This window comes from Helianthus annuus, chromosome 17 (genome assembly GCF_002127325.2).
Source record: "Helianthus annuus cultivar XRQ/B chromosome 17, HanXRQr2.0-SUNRISE, whole genome shotgun sequence".
In the NCBI taxonomy this organism is placed as follows: Eukaryota; Viridiplantae; Streptophyta; class Magnoliopsida; order Asterales; family Asteraceae; genus Helianthus; species Helianthus annuus.
Genome location: NC_035449.2, coordinates 114,502,832 through 114,523,389, shown reverse-complemented (window position 1 = coordinate 114,523,389; position 20,558 = coordinate 114,502,832). Strand labels below are relative to the sequence as shown.

The following is a 20,558-nucleotide window of genomic DNA, read 5'->3' as shown; positions in this document are numbered from 1 at the left end:
CCCAAGACATCAAAACACTACAACTCCTACTATCTCTCTCTCTCCAAAATCGTGCAAACCAAACATCCCCACTCCATTTTCATTTCAAACTTCAAATTCAAGAGTTCTTGCACATTTGGAGATCCATGGATGAAACAAGCCTCAAGGGTGTTTAGAAAAGCTATTAGGAGCCTTTTTGGTGGAACTAGAAGCCATAAATCATCAAGATTTTCAAATCTTCATCTTTGTTTCTTTGCAAAAATTGTAAGAAAAGCATACTAGTTTCACTTTTATTTTTGATTCTTTTACAAGTTCATCATAAACCCACTTGAAAAATAACAAGAAAACAACTAAGAATCATTATTTTTAAACATGACTTTTCTATGATTAAGAGATAAACTTGGAGAATCAAGCCTAATAAATTTGAATCTTGGTTATTTGTACTCAAAAATATGATCTACATACATGCATGTAGGATCAACCAAGATTCATCAACAAAGGAATGAACATGAATTTTTATGAACATGCATGCTAGTAAAATATGAGAAAACATTTAAAACCAAGAAAATAAATTTTTGAAATATTTCTTGAATAAAGTTTCCATTTCTGGAAAAGATCAAAATCAAGAAATATGTTAGTAGTAAACATTTTGAATACATATTTATGCTTCAAATGACCTTATAAGATATCTAAAACAAGAGTTTTTCATAAAATCTCATTCTACAAATTTTTGGCAAAAATAAGGAATAAAGTTTCCTTTTTGGGAAAGTTAAGAACAATATCATGTTTATGCTACTTTTGTTGAAAAATTTTGATAGATATTGATACTTGATGGTGTTTTGTATTGAAATAATTTGAAAACAAGTTTTGTATAAACTTGGGGAAAATCCATATTTCAAACAAAACTATGGCAAAATTTTTATAAATTTTGTTATGTGTTAAAAGTTGTTAAACAAGGAAGTATGTAACTAAAACAAATATTTGAGGTCTTGAACATGGTTGAACAAATTTTGGACAAAGACATAAATCCATGTTTTATAAAAAGATTTCTAAATAAAAATGACAAGTATATATTTTTGGATAAAATGTGTACTTACAAAAATATTAATCAAGTATCATAAGTTTGTATATTTTTTATATGTACATCATATGTTAGTTCTAGTAGGAACAAATGCAAAATTATTACACATCCATAAAAATTACAAAATATATATATATATATATATAAACTTGAAAACGAAATAAAATGTCCATCCTTGGACACGAAAACACAAATGGACAAATTCGGACACTATTGGACTATATGGACTTTTGGACAAACAAAAATGGCACAAACAAATGGTAAAACGTGACCGACGACACAACGGGACAAACGATACGAATAAATAAAACCGACAAGTAGTAAATGACTATAACAAAATACGAGCCGTCACACAAATTTATGCACTAAAAAGATTCAACTATGGCATAAGTAATGATTTTTATAAAAATCTAATTTTTATAAAAATAAAAGTATTGCTGTTATTATTTTTTACTAGCCCAAAATTTTATATTTTAAAAGCAGTCCATAAATTAAAATTGGGCTAATGCCCATTTCTCATAAATAAAATTTAGGCTAAGCCCACTTTTACAAAACAATGGACTAAAATATATTTTTAGTCAAAATTAGGCTAAAGCCCACTTTACAAAATACTTGGGCTAAAAATCCAATATTTACAAATTATTACGGACTAGATATATTTTAGAAAACAATTTGGGCTTGACCCATATTTTTAAACAAAGTTATTTGGGCTAGGCCCATAAGCACCAAATACCCAAAATGGACTTAAATTCTAAAACATAAATTAAGCCCATTCAAACACAAATAAAATAAAATAAAATAAATGTATATATACAAGGAAGTTATATATATACGAAAACACAAAAACAAAATACAAGATAGAATATTTGTACGATACACAAAAACAAACCTAAGTGTCTAACTAGATTACAACACTTGTAGGTCGAGAAACGAACCGCGAACAAGGAATCGAATAGAGATTTGCACGGAACGCAAATCTGTGAGTTCATGTTTTCCCCTTTTACTTTGAATTTTTATAGTTTTAAACTTCGGGGATGTATACATGTTACAAATAGTATGATAATACAATGAAGCTATTTTGATCACATGCGGATAGGTGTTAAAATAAAGGGGCCATTAATGAATAAACAAGTACCGAGGAACAAACGGATAGATCTATTTGGGTTTTGGCAAGCCCCACTCTTAACGACAACGATAACCACGATCGTCAAGAGTGCCTTTGCGTCCAAACTAGTGTCGTTGACACACACAATAAATTGTCAAGGTTTGGTTGCCTCCTATTCGGCATACATATTAGTGTCCTTGCAACACACTAATGATCATACAATTCTTTTTTATCATACTATACAAAAAACGAATTTTATTACTTCAAATGTTTTGGAGACTCATTTGATGCGAAAACAAAATAACATGAATTCACTCAACTTTTGTTGACGTTTTCAAAATTAACATGTATTACAGGAGATTAGTGGACGGCTATGAAAAAATATGTTCAAGTGGTTATCAAGAACGCAAGCTTTTGTGATGTCATCCGTTTTTAGTGTTATGTTTTAAACTTTGAATAATGTAGTTAAAGTTGTTGTTTCAACTTTCAGACAAGACATATGTAATGTAAATTATGGTTTTGAATCAAATGTATGGATGAACATCTTTTATGTTTCAAATATGTTGTTTACTCGATTGATTGTAACGATTGCCGCTCTCGTCACACCTCGCCATACGCTTCCGCATAAACATCGAAAATCGGGGTGTGACAGACCTGGTATCAGAGCATCAATTGTAGTGAACTAAGATTCTTTTTGAGTCTAGTCTACAATTTCAAAACGATGTCCTTTACAACAAGCGTTCTACATAATATTTTTACAAAGTGTCCACTAATACAAAACAAAAAATGCAAGGATACTATGTAGTAGTATTAAATGATAGTTCGAAACGATAATACCAAAGACTAGTTTATTTGGTACAAGTCTATGGGGTTTAGACACGATAACAATAAGTCGAACTTGAAACAATAAATGATATAAACAACGAACACAAAAGTACAATTGCCCAAAAATCTATTATTTATGAGTTGTTCACATGTATACGTTGTACGGATTATTTCGCCATGACCATGATATCTTAGTATTCAAATTCTATTATTCTGGATTCTCATAACAAGCGTATTGACCTCGCATCTGTTGATGAGCTTATGGTAGGGCGTAGTCCCTAAGTGAAACCCTAAGCTTGACATTCCATAAAAGATGGTTGTTTTCCCTCGGATACGGAAAATGCCTGACCTCGATGATGACAATGAGGCGGAGGTGGTAGCCTTGGACAAACACTCTATTAGTAGGAACGAGGTCCCTATGGTTCATATTAATCATGATTGGTGACATTCTTGTCAAGATAAGGAAGATGAAACACTCATCTTAAAGGTGCCCATTCAGCCATTATTGTTATGAATCCTCTTACTTCTATTTCTTAACTTCGTGCCATTCCTCGAGCGATGGCTACAAGTATTAACGCGTGGACCATCACGAAGGTCCATTCTATGTTAAAGGTAAATACACAGTCATTTCCCCCTCTCCAACTGATCGTCTGTTTTGAACGAGGGAACGCTAGGGTGACCATACAAGGCAATTTATTATTATGGGGGCCCACGTAGTAATAACTTGCAGTGGATGGGAATTCTGGTGGGCTCTGCGAGTCAGACTAATGATCACTACCTGTTCAAAATTCTTGAGTTGTTACTTGAGATTCAATTTTTCCATTTCTTAGTACGCTAACTAAGGTGATTACTATAACTCCCCACAATGCATTAAAAACTACAGGTATTGATTTCGTGCCTAGCATTCGATCTATATCACAAGTTAGTTGAGACTAGTCATCTAAACAAACAAATTAGGATAACCATCCAGGAAGGATTTTCCTCAAACATTCTAAAACTCCAACATTTGGGTTAATCTCACGATGCCTATAACACCTTATCATATTTATTGGAGTTATTGCGATAAAATCCGTTATTTGACATTCGTTTTGTCTCAAAGGGTAATAGGGCACGAGCCATGGCGCAAGTCTCTTACCATATTCCATTCGACATCTATAGAAATCATAACAACTTTGTTGGAACTCGTTGAGCTCAAACAATACCAATGTATTCGTCACATGAGTTAATGCGACGAAGGACTTTCCTTACTTTGGATGACCAAGGTCCATAGAGTATGGAATACATACTGTAAGGATAGAGGTAACTGCATGGTTTTCCCCTCCTGAACAGATGGTTGTTCTGCTATGGCATATGGATAACACATACATCCTATCACCCACGACTCTCCACCTTACTATTCCGATGCACATTCTCAACCTCCACCACCAGACATGAGCCATCTAATCCTTATCGTCCATGCCATTTTCCGCTTATTATTATAAACTATGAGTTTTATCTTACAAAATCCATCTTATTTTTCCCTTTCGATAAGTCCATTATCTTGAGACTCAGATTTCTGCTACTCGACCTCCCCCGGAATGCCCCATTACTATCATTTTTCCCCCTATCAGTACCTCCACACTCTCCATTCCGCAAAGCGCCTCTATCATTTGAGGAACGCATTCGTACCCTTGAGAACCACTCAACTGCCACCATTAGGCACATTTTTCATCTCGAGGAGGAGGTTATGTGCCTTCCCGGTCTAATTTCTATGTCTTCACTTTCACATCCCACACCATGGTAGTTATGTTCAATTACTAACTTTTGGGAAGTATACCCGATTTTGTGAAAGACTAAAGACTGTGGAAGACTTGGAGACTTAATATCAATCAGGGAACAATGTGAAGAAAAGACTTCACCTTATTTTATATATTACTATATGTCTTGTATCGACCAGAGTGATGTAACTCCGAGATTATTTTTGTTTTCTTCACAAAAATAATCGTAAAAAGGTGACATGGCATATATAAGTGGGTATTTTCTTATTGACACATTGTTGTAATTAATTTTACATCCCTGCAAGGATGTGATGAATATGGTGCGAAAGATTTGCATAAGTATCATTATGATCTATCTTGACCTTATGATCATAGTGCGTGACGATATGTTTTTATTTTCGTTCATGTCTAATCTCTTCGATATATATATATATTGTTGGATCGTCGTTGACCCTGAATGAGTCGATCAGAAGAGTCGTTTTCGAATTCAAAGGCGGAATCAGTGAATTAGATGCTCAAACTAAATATAATGCTTCACTTTATTGATTTTAGCAATGTTTACAACCTGGAAGCAAATAGGCAGCACTTCGTTACAAGTTCCGAGTCGTTACAAATGAAACAACCATGCACCTATTTATAGAGTTCTTGAACCGCTTATACGAACATGCCACAAAAGCGGTCCAGACAAGATAGCTTGGATCGCTTTTATGACCATTGTTCATATAAGCGGTCCAACATGATAATTCACCAGTTCTCGTTTCTCGAACCTCGTGCACTAGTTATTCTAACCTATCCTATCCTATTACAAGATACAAGACGAAGTCAATAGACGTAGTACACCAACAGACTCCCCCTCGGATATTGACGAAGTCTTCAGTGAACATTCTCTGTTATGCCACCTCTTCAGTCTTGATCATCTTTGCCAACTTGTTCACATTGCAACAATATAAGTATCCATCAATCTTTCTCATTGATCATCTTCATCATCAGTAAGCTCCCCCTCTCGTCAAGCTTCCGTGCTTTTAGGGATCATCACCTTGCTTTTTAGCGAACAATACCTAGCTCTTTGCACACTTTCGATTTGCATTAAACTCGTCTTCAGACTCCCCCTAAGACTCAGCTTTTGGGATCGTAGTCTGGATCTTTCCTGTAATCACTTATACAAATGATAAGTAACAACATTTTAAAACCAGTAATCAAATTCTCTAATCTACTCCCCCTATCAATAAACTCGACTGATATGACAGTAAACAAGAATCCAATTCCCTCTCAGATTATCATTCAAGTTCAAATTAATGACCTTGAAGATATTCGCAACCTGTTTTTGAATATATCAAGTTTCAAATTAATGAACTCGTTTTATTTTCAGAAACACAATCAGCATACTTTGATTTTGAAACTCAGCAACTCAGACATCGGTTTATCGAAAATAATGCAGAAATCAAAATCTTTTTGTGTTTTCTGAAAATATAAAGCTGTAAAGAAATATATACAAACATATTTACAAACAATATTTTTGTTTGAGTATGCATCAGAGGATCATATCAGTTTATGACAAGTCACAAGTACCGTTAAGCTTTAAATCATACTCAGAATTAAACAATTCACTTAGATTGTCAATATACTGATCCATTTAAATTTTCATACAAATTTCAACTGATTCAGGATACGATTTAGATGTTTTAAGACTTAAACTCATTCATGTGTCCCACCTCTTGAATATACTCCCGTATCCAGAATCCAAATATTCAGTCTTACAGGTAAGAATACTACAATGATGTCTGTACATAAATTAGGGTATGCGAGAACTGAGGGATCTCAGGTCAGAACTTCCATTCAGCAGAGAGATATCAGTTTCGACTTTGCAGTATGTCCCCTTTAGAGAATCTTTTAGCTACAACAACTGATTATCAATTTTATTGTCTAATCAGCTGAGGGCTTTATGCTATGTTTCAAGCATTTTGGTGAAAGTATTAGCCAGGGACTAGGTCAGAACTACCGTTCAGCAGAAGTCCCGGAATAATACCCCAGACATCATAGAGTATAAACACCTAGTATATCAGAATACGAGACCTTTCAAACGAGATTTCAGGGGCTACCTATATATCCAAGTAGTGTTCCCCACAAAATAAGTAAGTTTGAATTTAGATTTATATCCCGAAAAAGCTTACTAAATGTATAAAAACCTATCGACATATCATCAGTGAGACTGCTTAATGCTGTTTAATCATTACATATCTTTAGCATACTGTAACTGTCTACTGATGTACTATCATTTCCTCTTTTTATGCAAAACTCAAATTTTTGATTTTATCATGTTTTTAGCTTTTTCAAATTTTCTAATGTTTTTGTATTTTCTAACAATATTCCTCCCCCTAAAATGCAAAACCATTAAAGAAATTTGACAAACCGATACTGATAGCTTTGTCTCGCCATCCATTTTCTGCATCTCATGCTCTGTTTCGCAGAAAATATAACGTACCCCCATGATTTACAACCCATTGATTTTGATTGTTAGAAAACCATTCTTCAACTTGTGAGTAATCATGTTTGTTCCGCCGTGAGGGTTTCGGCATAGTCCATCACCACTTATTCTAAGTAAACAAACATCAATCATCTCAAACATCAACCAAACAAACACACAACCAACAAACATACAACAATCATCAAACACAACACAAATTCATACAAAACAACAAACAAACACCCTGTCTGACCAAAACCAGGGATCTTCAACCTCTTCCTGTGCAACACTCTCACAATCTTCATCTGCATCTAGCACCTGCACATTCAAATTTTATCAAATACTCAAACAATTTTGTATAAAACTTTCAATCAATAAAGATAGATGCCGATTCATGCTTCGCGATAAAGGAAGCTCCGGCAATTCCAACTGCTTAATCAAACATGGTATCCACCCAGGCTTGATCAGCCTTAGGTGTAACCTTGACTCTTGCAATTTGAATTTTAAAATTTTCAGCCTTAAGCAGAGGAAAATTTGCATCATAAGCAACCACATCTGAATTCTCAGATGTTTTCTCCGCAGAAGTTGAACTTATTGTGTCAGTTTTTGGTTTCCAACTTTGTTTCTGTTTCTCATCTTTTATCAACTCAACACTTTTCTTAACAGACCACACTTGACCTTTCGGAGTACCTCTTTTGTAAAAATTTGTTTCTTTCTGAACCTTTTGAGTTTGAACAACATTTTTAGGTTTCCAGATCTTTTGAGGTTTTGTCACACCAACCGATGTTCTCAATCTAGGTGTGTGAGAATTCCAGGTCTGTCTAGAATTAAACCTGTTCGGGTTTGATTTCCAATTTTGATTTGAGGCAAACTTGTTTGTTGTATACCGCCAAGTTTGTCTTGAATCAAATCTGGTTGACCTCGGTTTCCCATTCCCAGATTTCTGTTTTTCAACATCAACAGACTTTGGATTTGGACATTTTCGTGCAACATGTCCAATTTGATCACATTTAAAACAAACTTTCTTTGACACATCTTTTGACTGTTGTTGTTTCTTTTTCATGGCCTCAAACTCTGCATTAGATTGTGTTCCAAGTTTGAGTTTTTCTTCTTCAGTGAAGCTTTTTCCTTGAACAAAAGTCATTTTTGTCTGAAAATTAGACCTTTCAGTTCTGTGTCGATTATGTTTCTTCTTATACCCCAAACCAGACTTCATATTTTTCTTCTTAGAACCAGGTTTGTTATAAGACCCTTTGAAACCTTTACCAGCAAACTTTGACATTTCAGACTTTTCAATTTCAACCATCTTGAAAACTTTGTCAATTTTCTCTGAAATCACATTCTGAATCGGGAAAACCACATCCAAGAATAGTTTGTACGATCCAATCATGGTATAAACCAATCCTTTTGAATCATCATTCAAATTCTTCTTAGATTTCGTGTCTTTCAGATATCCATCATAAAGATTTCCTTCATCTTCATCCTGTGATTCAGACTTTCCTTTCAAAACACTATCAACCACCTTACTCACCACCTCTGAATCATCAGCATCATCAGATTTGGTGTAAGTAACATCGATACTTTCAGGTAATTGGTCAACTATGTTCAAACCCTTTGCCACCTTTTCCTCATCATAAAAAGTATAATTGTCTCTCAATGGTGGTGGTACCTGATGATATTCTGAACCAATACCCTTTTTACAAACATTAGTATCTTTGTCATCCGGTGTGATATTGAAAATACGTTCAAGAATGTACGAAGAGTTATGATAACTTTGAAGCTTTGTAACAATCTTTTCTTTTTCAGCCAAGACTTGTTTAAGATTAGCAATTTCATCAACACGCTTGTTTAATTCAATTTGCTTTTCTTTAAACTGTCTTTCATACAGTTCTTTAGTTGTTAAAGTTTCAGACAATCTTTGATCAAAACTTTTGACTTGGCTCTTCAAAGTATCATAAGCTTCTTGTACTTTCTGACTTGACCATTTTAAAGAATCATACTGTTTTTGTAATTCTAGAAACTTAGATTCTTTTTCAATGCAATCAACACATTTTGTATCACATTTTTCTTTTAAAACCTTATTTTCTTTTTCAAAATCATGACACTTTTGTGTTAATTTCTCAACTTTTAATTTTAGACTTTGCTCTGTGTCAATCCTTTCTTTACATTTCAGTTTTAACACATTTTCAAGTTTGTTCATTTCATTATCTTTTGTTTTGATTATTTCTTCTTTTTCAATACAGGCTTTGCACTTTTCAATGCAATTCCTGCACTTGTTTTCTTTTTCAACAACCAATTCAACATTTGATAATCCAGAAGATTTGATTACCTCAGTGATTGACACCTCGGCGTTCTCAGCTGCCTTTGTCTCCTGTATCTTCTCCACTTTTTCTTCCGTTTCTTTCGGCGTTTGTTCTTCCTCAGCTTTTAGATTTTCTTCACCAGCAAGCTTTGCAACAGTCTTTACCTCTTCAATCATCTTCTTCAGCTCTTTTTCTTTACTCTTCTTCATCTCTACCACCTTTGGTAGACTCATTTCAAAGACTTCTCTCAACTTATTCATCAACTCTGGCAGATAGCTGCTATCAGAAAGCCTTTTTGTGTTGAAAACACACTCACTTGGAAACACATTAGTTACAGCATCAAAATCAACTTTTTCCGGATCGACCACTGGATTACCCTGTGGATCCAAGTAACACTCCAACTCTTCATTCCATCTGTTGGCTCTTTGTGCTTCTTGAAATGGTTCATACAGCTTGCCAATCTCCCATCTTGCACTGTCTCTTCTCCACCATCTATCATGCTCTTCTTTTGCCATGTTCTTATATTCGTGAATTACCTGAAATTCAATGACTTGTAGCAACCAAACAAACTGAATCAGTTAAAACAATATCAAGTAATTTTTGAAATACACTAATACTCGATTGTCGTGAAATAATCTTGACACTTGAATAAAATCAAATTGATCGTATGAGCGAAATCAGAATGTTCAAATAAGCGGACCAAAAACTTTGACAAATGAGCGAATCTGGATCGGACCAAATAAGCGAACCAGGACTTGTTACACAAGCGGTCCAGAAAGTGTAACTCGAGTGGTTCAAGGTTGTTTATATGAGCGGTCCAAAGATGTAATACGAGCGGTCCAGAATGATTTTTCAAGCGGTTCATAAACGCGGACCAGATATCATCATACGAGCGGACCAGCATAGTACACTCGAGCGGTTCAAATAAGCGGGCCAAGTTTGTCCGTTCGAGCGATCCTAGTTTGTACGCTTGAGCGGGCCAGATGCAACAATTGTACAAATGAGCGGTCCTAAATTGTTCGGATGAGCGGTCCTAAACCTATTTTGGAGCGGTCCAAACAACTTCTTTCGAGCGGTCCAGAATGTTCGAAAAAGCGATCCTTAGTTTTTAGCCTGTTTTACCCATTTTTAGTCCGAATTTCAATCTAAAACTTTCTAGGGTTTGTTATTGTCCAATAATACACGTCCTGTGAAAAATTCGTCCGATTTTAACCGTGGAAACTTGTCTAAATCGAAAAAGAAGGTGTAGAAGACAGAAAACGGATCAAATTTGAGCTGAACTCTTCTTCCTGAGCTCTGATACCACTTGTTGGATCGTCGTTGACCCTGAATGAGTCGATCAGAAGAGTCGTTTTCCAATTCAAAGGCGGAATCAGTGAATTAGATGCTCAAACTAAATATAATGCTTCACTTTATTGATTTTAGCAATGTTTACAACCTGGAAGCAAATCGGCAGCACTTCGTTACAAGTTCCGAGTCGTTACAAATGAAACAACCATGCACCTATTTATAGAGTTCTGGAACCGCTTATACGAACATGCCACAAAAGCGGTCCAGACAAGATAGCTTGGATCGCTTTTGTAACCATTGTTCATATAAGCGGTCCAACATGATAATTCACCAGTTCTCGTTTCTCGAACCTCGTGCACTAGTTATTCTAACCTATCCTATCATATTACAAGATACAAGACGAAGTACACCAACATATATATATATATATATATATATATATATGAAGATCATGGCACCAGAACGAAGTAACACTTTTTAAGCCCAAACGAAACCCTTACCTACAACACGAGCTGAGCTTGATGCTCTACAGAACCAGCGAGTTGCAGAAGCAATCGTACAACACGAAGTAAACCACACTGCGAACAATAACAGAACTCGAGGAACTATATTGAGAATTGCTCAGGCTATAACTCTTGCCTTAAGTCTTAGGAGGATGTAGTAAGGATGGGAAAACTGAATAAAGGTGCGGTTAAAAAGGAGATGCATGTGAAATCTTCTTCGGGTAACAATGAGAGAAAGTATTTGTATTTCCAGAAAGGTTCTACATCGAACAACAAACATAAGAAAACCCCCACGACTAAGAAAAACCAAGACATTTGTTGCCACAACTGAAACGAGTGGTAAGAAATATAATGGAAATACATCTAAGTGTAACAAGTGTGGATATCGTCACACTGGTAATTGCCGAACTATCAAGTGTGACAAATGTGGGAAAATGGGTCACCGCACAAAAAAAAAATGCTGGGGTAACAACAAGGTGGTTAAGAAGGAAGAAGGCAGTGGTAACAGTAACGAACGAGGGAGAACCCAAGGCTATTTTTAATTGTGGAGATATGGGACACTTCAGGAAGGATTGTCCCAAAGAAAACAAAGGCCGCGGACGAGCCTTTGTGGTTGGAGCCAAAGAAGCGCGACAGTATCCCAACGTAATCACCGGTACGTTCCCTGTCAACGATCATTTCGCTTCTATTTTATTTGATACTTTTGCAGATTTTAGTTTTATATCTTTAGAATTTAAAGATATGCTTGGACTAAAGTCAACTAAACTACCTGTTCCATTTACCATCGAATTAGCGAATGGAAAAGTGATTGAAACCGATAAAATTGTTAAAGGATGCTCCTTAGAATTAGGAGGACAAAAATTCAAAATTGACCTAATGCTCGTTCAACTAGGTAGTTTTGATATCGTAGTTGGAATGGATTGGCTATCCACCAACCAAGCCGAAGTCGTATGTTACGACAAGATCCTTCGAATCCCCCTTCCTAATAACGAAACACTTCTTGTTCACGGTGAGAAAAACGAAATGCCATTACGAATTATTTCCTGTATGAAAACACGAAAGTGCCTACGAAAAGGATGTTTAGCATTCTTAGCGCACATTGTTGACAAGAAGGTCAAGGAGCTAAAACTAGAGGAAATCCCGGTTGTGAAGGAATTCCCTGAAGTCTTTCTAGAAGACTTGTCGGGAATACCTCCACAACAACAAGTCGAATTTTGAATAGACTTAATTCCAGGTGCCGCACCTGTGGCAAAGTCTCCATACCTATTAGCTCCTTTGGAAATGCAAGAATTGTCCACACAACTTCAAGAGCTGTTGGATAAGGGTTTCATCTGACCAAGCCACTCACCTTGGGGAGCTCCAACGTTATTCGTGAAGAAGAAGGACGAAAGTTTTAGGATGTGCATAGACTATCGGGAGTTGAATAAACTCACAATCAAGAATCGGTATCCATTACCGAGGATTGATGATCTATTCGATCAACTTCAAGGATGGAGATATTATTCGAAGATCGATTTGAGATCAGGATACCATCAACTCAGAGTTCAAGAAGAAAGTGTTCCAAAAACGGCATTCTGAACTCGCTACGGACATTGCGAGTTCCTTGTTATGCCTTTTGGCTTAACAAATGCACCAGCGGTGTTCATGGACTTAATGAACCGCGTGTGCAAGCCTTACCTTGACAAATTCGTGATAGTGTTTATCGATGATATATTAATATATTCACGAAACAAGAGTGAACACGAGCACCATCTTAGAACTATCCTTGAGTTGTTGAAAAAGGAGAAACTGTATGCGAAATTTTCCAAATGTGAATTTTGGCTTCGCGAAGTTCAATTTCTCGGACACGTAGTCAACGAGAAAGGCATACACGTTGATCCATCGAAGATTGAGGCCATAAAGAATTGGAGTGCACCAAAGACACCGACTGAAATACGTCAATTCCTAGGATTGGCCGGTTATTATCGAAGGTTCATTGAGAACTTTTCGAAGACTGTACAATCCCTCACGTCTCTCACTCAAAAGGATAAGAAATTTGAATGGGGAGAGAAACAAGAAGAAGCTTTTCAACTGCTTAAAGACAAACTCTGTAATGCTCCAATTCTATCACTCCCAGACGGTACGGATGATTTCGTAGTCTATTGTGACGCCTCACGACAAGGGTTAGGATGCGTGTTGATGCAAAGGGAAAAATTTATTGCATACGCATCACGTCAACTAAAGTTTCACGAAAGGAACTATACCACACACGACCTAGAGTTAGGTGCAGTGGTATTTGCACTAAAAATTTGGCGTCATTACCTTTATGGTACTAAATGCACGATATTCACGGATCACAAAAGTCTTCAACATATATTTAACCAGAAAGAGTTAAATATGCGCTAAAGACGATGGGTCGAATTGTTGAATGACTACGATTGTGAGATCAAATATAATCCGGGCAAAGCGAACGTTGTCGCGGATGCTCTAAGTCGAAAAGAACGAGTTAAACCTTTGCGTGTGCGATCTTTAAGGCTAACAATTCATAACAACCTTACCTCTCGAATTCTTGATGCTCAGCAAGAAGCATTAAAACCAGAAAATATCAAAGCAGAAATGCTTAGAGGTATGGAAGAACAGTTAGAGTCGAAAGAGAACGGAGCCTTGTATTTCATGAATAGAATTTGGATTCCTCATTTTGGTGGTCTTCGAGGCCTAATACTTGACGAGGCTCATAAATCCAAGTATTCAATACATCCTGGAACAGATAAGATGTATCACGATCTCAAGGAATTTTATTGATGGCCTAATATCAAAGATGATATTGCGACATATGTTGGAAAATGTCTAACATGTGCTAAATTTAAGGCCGAGTACCAAAAACCTTCTGGTTTGCTACAACAACCCGAAATCCCTAATTGGAAATGGGAACATATTTCTATGGATTTCGTAACTAAATTACCCAGAACTTCTCGTGGTCACGACATGATTTGGGTAATCGTTGACCGATTAACCAAGTCAGCTCACTTCTTACCTATCCGTGAGAAAGATAGTACTGAGAAGTTAGCTGAAATCTATCTCAGAGAAATTGTAGCAAGACATGGTGTACCTGTGTCGATAATCTCTGACCGAGACGGTCGTTTTATATCAAGGATTTGGAAGTCTTTTCAAAAGGCCTTCGGTTCCCAATTAAATTTGAGCACGGCCTTTCATCCCCAAACAGATGGCCAAAGTGAACGCACAATTCAAACTCTAGAAGATATGTTGCGTGCTTGTGTGATGGACTTAGGTGGACATTGGGATACTCACTTGCCTATAGTGGAGTTCTCATACAATAACAGTTATCACACGAGTATTAAATCCGCACCATTCGAAGCATTGTATGGCCGAAAGTGTCGATCTCTGCTATGCTGGACAGAATTAGGCGACAAACAAATGTTAGGTCCTGAGTTAGTTCAAGAAACTACCGATAAAATATTCAAGATTCAAGACCGTATCAAGGCGGCTCGAGACAGACAGAAAAGCTACGCGGATAGACGTCGCAAACCGTTGTCTTTTGAAGTTGGAGACAAGGTGTTGTTAAAAGTCTCGCCATGGAAAGGCGTAGCTACATTCGGTAAGCAAGGGAAGCTTAACCCGAGATACATAGGACTTACGAAATCTTGGAAAAGATTGGAAACGTCGCCTACAAGTTAAAACTGCCAGAGTTACTCAGTAACGTTCATGACACTTTTCATGTGTCGAATTTGAAAAAGTGTCTTACGGATGAATCACTTATTATTCCCCCGGACGAAATCCATGTAGACGACAAACTCCATTTCATCGAAGAACCCGTTGAGGTTCTAGATTCAAAGATTCACAAAACGAGGAGAAGTCGAATCAAACTAATCAAAGTCCGATGGAACTCGAAACGAGGACCCGAGTTCACATGGGAACGAAAAGATGAAATCAAGAAGAAGTATCCCCATTTGTTTAAGAAAGTCCCAACAAAGAAGTAACGCAACTTAAAATTTCGAGACGAAATTTTCTTTAACAGGGGGAGAATGTGACAAACGGCAAAATTCCAGTAATTCCGTACGACATGAACAACTATTTCAATTTTTATTTTCGCGTATACGACTTGATTTTAATTAATTAAAGTCTTAAAAGTCTAGCAATTACAAAAATCATAGTAAATTATGATAACAAATCCATTGCGATTGGAAACAATATCCTAGACTAACAATAGGAACGCGAATAAACAATACTTGTCAGTACTAGTCGCGGTACAGTCTGACACAATGAAAACAAGACATACAGTTATGTCTACACAAATATTCTATAAAAATCTTTGTCAAAAATAATATGTGCCTTACTATTTACAAAATTCCAATTAAAAGCCAAAGTGTCCCAGTCCGTAGAAAAATACAGCAATCCTGCGGAAATATACATCATTCCGCAGAACGAAACAGTAACTGTCCAAAAAAAACCCAAAAATAAATATTATTTGACATAAATAATGTAATGGGTATTAAAAATGACACAAAATCCGTAATCGAATCTTATTGCGTTAAGCGGCACGGCTAGTTCAGTAAACTGCCAGTCACCAAAGCCGGTACCGGAACCGTGTCAAAAATAATAAAATTTTTAGTCTAAAAAGTTGGATTAATTATTTGGATAATAAAAAATGTGCAAAAATAATTTTTGGTATGTATTTATCTAAACAAAAAACGGTGTCAGTATTTAACCCGGTACAGGACCCGGACCGACTTTTTCACCCGAATTACAAACTAAAAATTTTGGTGAACTAGTTTTGCCTAGTTTCACACTACTTTAAAATATTAGAGCTTAAAACCTTGTAGATATTTTTATATAAAATATCAAAGTTCCTAAAGTTTATATATTAATCAAGAATTTTATAAAAAAATAAGCAAATACTCCCCCCTTTTTTGATGATTCACGATTATGGTGGGCCCCTCTATGCCACCATCTTCTAATTTGATGTGTTGGAGAAACCGTATGATGATTAGTGTACTTGGGAAAACTAAATCCTTCTCCAACACTCTACCATTTTTCCATAATTCCCAAGACATCAAAACACTACAACTCCTACTATCTCTCTCTCTCTCTCTCCAAAATCGTGCAAACCAAACACCCCCACTCCATTTTCATTTAAAATTTCAAATTCAAGAGTTCTTTCACATATGGAGATCCATGGATGAAACAAGCCTCAAGGGTGTTTAGTAAAGCTATTAGGAGCCTTTTTGGTGGAACTTGAAGCCATAAATCATCAAGATTTTCAAATCTCCATCTTTGTTTCTTTGCAAAAGTTGTAAGAAAAACATACTAGTTTCACTTTTATTTTTTATTCTTTTACAAGTTCATCATAAACCCACTTGAAAAATAACAAGAAAACAACTATGAACCATTATTTTTAAACATGATTTTTCTATGATTAAGAAATGAACTTGGAGAATCAAGCCAAATAAATTTGAATCTTGGTTATTTTTACTCAAAAAATATGATCTACATACATGCATGTAGGATCAACCAAGATTCATCAACAAAGGAATGAACATGAATTTTTATGAACATGCATCCTAGTAAAATATGAGAAAACATTTAAAACCAAGAAAATAAATTTTTGAAATATTTCTTGAATAAAGTTTCCATTTCTGGAAAGGATCAAAATCAAGAAATATGTTGGTAGTAAACGTTTTGAATACATATTTATGCTTCAAATGACCTTATAAGATATATAAAACAAGAGTTTTTCATAAAATCTCATTCTACAAATTTTTGGCAAAAATAAGGAATAAAGTTTCCTTTTTGGGAAAGTTAAGAACAATATCATGTTCATGCTACTTTTGTTGACAAATTTTGATAGAAATTGATACTTGATAGTGTTTTGTATTGAAATGATTTGAAAACAAGTTTTGTATAAACTTGGGGAAAAATCCATATTTCAAACAAAACTATGGCAAAATTTTTATAAATTTTGTTATGTTTTAAAAGTTGTGAAACAAAGAAGTATGTAACTAAAACAAACATTTGAGGTCTTGAACATGGTTAAATAAATTTTGGACAAAGACATAAATCCATGTTTTATAAAGAGATTTCTAAATAAAAATGACAAGTATATATATTTTTGGATAAAATGTGTACTTACAATAATATTCATCAAGTATCATAAGTTTGTATATTTTTGATATGTATATCATATGTTAGTTCTAGTAGGAACAAATGCAAAATTATTACACATCCATAAAAATTACAAAATATATATATATAAACTTGAAAACGAAACAAAATGTTCATCCTTGGACACGAAAACACAAATGGACAAATTCGGACACTATTGGACTATATGGACTTTTGGACAAACAAAAATGGCACAAACAAAGTAAATGGTAAAACGTGACGGACGACACAACGGGACAAACGATACGAATAAGTAAAACCGACAAGTAGTAAATGACTATAACAAAATACGAGCCGTCACACAAATTTATGCACTAAAAAGATTCAACTATGGCATAAGTATTGATTTTTATAAAAATTAGATTTTTATAAAAATACAAGTATTGTTGTTATTATTTTTTATTAGCCCAAAATTTTATATTTTAAAAGTAGTCCATAAATTAAAATTGGGCTAATGCCCATTTCTCATAAATAAAATTTAGGCTAGGCCCACTTTTACAAAACAATGGACTAAAATATATCTTTAGTCAAAATTAGGCTAAAGCCCACTTTACAAAATACTTGGGCTAAAAACCCAATATTTACAAATTATTATGGACTAGATATATTTTAGAAAACAATTTGGGCTTGACCCATATTTTTAAACAAAGTTATTTGGGCTAGGCCCATAAGCACCAAATACCCAAAATGGACTTAAATTCTAAAACATAAATTAAGCCCATTCAAACACAAATAAAATAAAATAAAATAAATGTATATATACAAGGAAGTTATATATATACGAAAACACAAAAACAAAATACAAGATAGAATATTTGTACGATACACAAAAACAAACCTAAGTGTCTAACTAGATTACAACACTTGTAGGTCGAGAAACGAACCGCGAACAAGGAATCGAATAGAGATTTGCACGGAACGCAAATCTGTGAGTTCATGTTTTCCCCTTTTACTTTGAATGTTTATAGTTTTAAACTTCGGGGATGTATACATGTTTCAAATAGTATGATAATACAATGAAGCTATTTTGATCACATGCAGATAGGTGTTAAAATAAAGGGGCCATTAATGAATAAACAAGTACCGAGGAACAAACGGATAGATCTATTTGGGTTTTGGCAAGCCCCACTCTTAACGACAACGATAACCACGATCGTCAAGAGTGCCTTTGTGTCCAAACTAGTGTCATTGACACACACGATAAATTGTCAAGGGTTGGTTGCCTCCTATTCGGCATACATATTAGTGTCCTTGCAACGCACTAATGATCATATAATTCTTTTTATCATACTATACAAAAACGAATTTTATTACTTCAAATGTTTTGGAGACTCATTTGATGCGAAAACAAAATAACATGAATTCACTCAACTTTTGTTGACGTTTTCAAAATTAACATGTATTACAGGAGATTAGTGGACGGCTATGGAAAAATATGTTCAAGTGGTTATCAAGAACGCAAGCTTTTGTGATGTCATCCGTTTTTAGTATTATGTTTTGAACTTTGAATAATGTAGTTAAAGTTGTTGTTTCAACTTTCAAACAAGACATATGTAATGTAAATTATGGTTTTGAATCAAATGTATGGATGAACATCTTTTATGTTTCAAATATGTTGTTTACTCGATTGATTGTAACGTTTGCCGCTCTCATCACACCTCGCCATACGCTTCCGCATAAACATCGAAAATCGGGGTGTGACATGCTGACCGATCGGTTGGCAATTTTTCACAGATTTCAATGCAATGTTAAGGATGCTGTCCGATCGGCTGGCAATGTTGACCGATCGGCTAGCAATGTTGTTCGATCGGTTAGCAATGCTGACCGATCGGCTAGCACACTACTGAACATATCATGACAAAAATTTGATAACACATTAAGGCACGATTTCCAAGGCATGAACTATCCTATCAAGCAATAACACAAGTGCACACACTATGATGGCTGTCCGATCGACTGGGCTAGCTGATCGGCTGGCATCTCGTTCAAGAACAGTTAAGAATACACAAGAGACTCAAAATTTTTCAGACAAATTAACAGAAATTGAACACAGATCTATGTGCATAATCTTGTCACGATCAAAACCCTATGTTCATTCTTGTCTAATTCGTTCTATTCAGTGTTTAATTTGACAAAAACATCACCGATAGCCGTAACAACTAAATCTCAGATCTACACAGATTAAACATGTTTTAACACAAATTGATCCGGCAAATCTATAGATCTAAGCATTCCGAACAAAACCCTATGTTTGAATCTCTTCACAAGTTGCTAAAACTTCCTAGATCTAAGTCTAAAGGTCCGACAGCGATGAACATGAAGAACACATAGAAATTTATCAGATTTGGATGTGAAATACATACCTTCGGCATTGTGAATGATGTGCAAACCAACAAACCAATGATCTAATCCCAAAGAGAATCAAGAATCAAGGAAATTAGTAGAAAGTTTGAGAGAGAATAGGTCGGCCGATCGAACATGTAACCGTTTGACTGAAGCCTTGACCGTCTATTTATAGGAGACCTTGACACGGCTTGGCTGTTCGATCGGCTAGCAATGCTGGCCGATCGGTCAGCTTGTCCGATCCAAGTGTTCCTTTAACTCTCAAATCTTTGACCTTTTGACCTTTTTGACTTTTTGACTTTTTGATTTTATCAGTGTTTGAGAAATCCACTTAAGTATCTAGGTTCAAGTTAATGACCCCAGGTACTTAATTTGCCCACCAAGTTCAACTTAATGACCTTGGTTGACCCGAAACAAAAGCACACTGACATTTTGATCAATCTTTTTCTGAAAATTACAAGTTTCAAGTTAATGAACTTGCATAGACTTTGCATTTTCTCGGGTTCTATCATGATAGGCTCACAACCCATCTCCCAGTTTAGAGAAACTTCCTGCAACTGCATCAGACTGCGAATCTGAAGATCAGCTCTCCGCTTTGGTTTGCCGGAAAATAAAGCAGAAATATAAAATCTTTTTGATTTTTGAATAAAGCTTCTAAACTAGAAATGAAATACAGGGATGAAATGCAGTAAACTATTTACAAACATATTTTTGGTGAGCGTGTTAGGGAATCATATCAGCTACCGACA

The 20,558-nt window shown here is 35.4% G+C and overlaps 1 long non-coding RNA gene across 2 annotated transcripts; it reads left to right on the top strand.

Annotated features, from left to right (window-relative positions):
- Nucleotides 1-18,894, top strand: LOC110922577. 2 transcript variants are annotated; one of them, XR_004885780.1, is made up of 4 exons: nucleotides 1-243; nucleotides 1,982-2,039; nucleotides 18,337-18,394; nucleotides 18,875-18,894. It is a non-coding gene; the product is annotated as an uncharacterized LOC110922577 (long non-coding RNA). The 2 variants fall into 2 exon arrangements; XR_002583268.2 differs by lacking the exons at nucleotides 18,337-18,394; nucleotides 18,875-18,894 and adding an exon at nucleotides 2,522-2,593.
- The last annotated feature ends 1,664 nt before the right edge of the window (nucleotides 18,895-20,558 follow it).